This window comes from Etheostoma spectabile, chromosome 10 (genome assembly GCF_008692095.1).
Source record: "Etheostoma spectabile isolate EspeVRDwgs_2016 chromosome 10, UIUC_Espe_1.0, whole genome shotgun sequence".
Classification (NCBI taxonomy): Eukaryota; Metazoa; Chordata; class Actinopteri; order Perciformes; family Percidae; genus Etheostoma; species Etheostoma spectabile.
In genome coordinates, this window is record NC_045742.1 from 2,425,885 (window position 1) to 2,427,884 (window position 2,000).

Sequence of the window (2,000 nt, forward strand, 5' to 3'; positions counted from 1 at the left end):
GGAAAAATCAGAAGTTGGAAAAAAGGTTACGAATTGCAATATATCGCAGAATATCGCAATATGTTTAAAATCGCAGTAATATCGTATCATGGCTTAACCCTTGTGTTGTCTTCCCGTCAACCATTTTTTTCAACACTATTATTGCTTTTTCCGACATTTCTGTCACTTTTTCAATGTGGTGGGTGCTTGCTTGATGTTTTTGCCAACGTTTTTTGATATTTTTATTGTTGACATTTTCAGCGCTTATTTCAACGGCCCATTTTTTGTGTCAAATTCCTGTTTTGTTTTACTCTAAACGGGTCCAATTAGACCCAAAGACAACATGAGGGTTCGTATCGTGATGATATCGTATCGGGAGGTGTCTGGTGACCCCCCCCCCAGGACCCAGGCACATTCCAACCGCGACAGCAACATGCAAGCACTTAAACACATCGCGGAGGAACTGCAAACCTCTGGTGAGTACGTTAACCTTGCTACTGTTAGCCTAGCTTATAACACTGTTATTTCATTTTAGACTAAGCAACATTAAAGGTATTCTATGAATGTCATGGCTGTACTGGTATGAATAATTCGTAATAATGGCTCCACATAGTGTTCGCAGTTGATTCTGTAATTATTTTAACTTCAAGTAGCCTAGTGTAAGTCAAAAAGGACCGGGATATGATAATCTCTTACTGTAAACTGAATGTATTATATGATCAAACAGGCAGTGAGCAAGATATATTGATTATTTACCTATCACCTATCGTGCGTTAAAGTACTCTTACAATCTGAGCGTAGTAGCTGGTACTGATGTAGGCTCAATCTTCTGTTTTTTACAGAAGCTGCAGTGAAAGCAAAGATGGAGCGTATGAGGAGAGGACAGCCGCTACCTGAAGGCAAAGCCATCGGGCAGCGAGGGCTTTATCCCACCCCTCCAGTCCTCCAGTCCTGGATGTTGTAGAGGAGGATGTTTTTTGTTTGTTTTTTCCCCCAGCATGTTCCCTCGGATCAGGGAGGCTCCAAAGTCATGGTAGCAGCTGTCGCCGTGGTCCATGTTCATCTGCTACACTCTGCGGTGCCCAGCTACGTCCTGCTGTGCCTTGTAGTGCCGCACACTGCCCTGCTATGCCGTGAACTACTACAAAGAACTGCTACAAACCATTATTTTTGTTTTTTCCACTCTTCATTCTAACCCCAACCGGCCGTCAGACCCTGCCTACCAAGAGTCTGGGTCTGGGTCTGGGTCTGGGTCTGGGTCTGTCCGAGGTTTCTGCCTAAAAGGAAGTTTTTCCTCTCCACTGTGGCCCCGTTGCTTGCTCTGGAGGAAACTACTAGAACTGTTGGGTCCTTGTAAATTCTGGAGTGTGGTCTAGACCCGCTCTATCTGTAAAGGGTCTCGAGATAACTCTTGTTATGAATTGATACTATAAATAAAATTGAAAATTGAAATTGAAATTGAGGACATTTCTTGAGATCCATATGAGCAAAAGGCAGTCAAAGTCAAACTTGTGTCTCTAAATGTAAGAAATTATTTCTATATGCCGTGGCCTATCAATGCACTCAGAAACAATTCCATTACACAACACCTCTGTTAGGAGCTCCCTGGTCATCTTAGCCTGCTGAGTGGGATTTGTAGTCCCAGGTAGAGCAGCCTCTGGTAGAGAAGGATCCAGGGACCTGGGATGTTTTGTTTTATAGCCCCGCCAGATGTAATAACCTAGTTAAATACAATAACTTCTCATGTTATGAGAGGGATTTGTGTTCAGCACTACCCTCCCTAATAACTCCATTTGTGTGTCTGTTTTGGGAATAGTGTATTCACAATACGTCTATCAGGGAGGCATTTTTGGCAACAAAAGTAAAATATTTGTTCATATAAAATAAAACGTGGAATGTTCCCATATTTAGTGTAATACAAATGTTTTATGATAATTTCTGTATTTTGCCTACATTTTCATTAAATTATTTTTTGACAAAAAGGAGTTACTGCCTCAACACGTTTCTACATTCGAGTTGGG

The 2,000-nt window shown here is 41.8% G+C and overlaps 1 long non-coding RNA gene across 1 annotated transcript in view; it reads right to left on the reverse strand.

Moving 5' to 3' along the window:
• Window positions 1–2,000, reverse strand: part of LOC116697215 (uncharacterized) — a 142,360-nt gene that overhangs the window by 123,357 nt on the left and 17,003 nt on the right. The gene's annotated exons all lie outside the window — the stretch shown is intronic.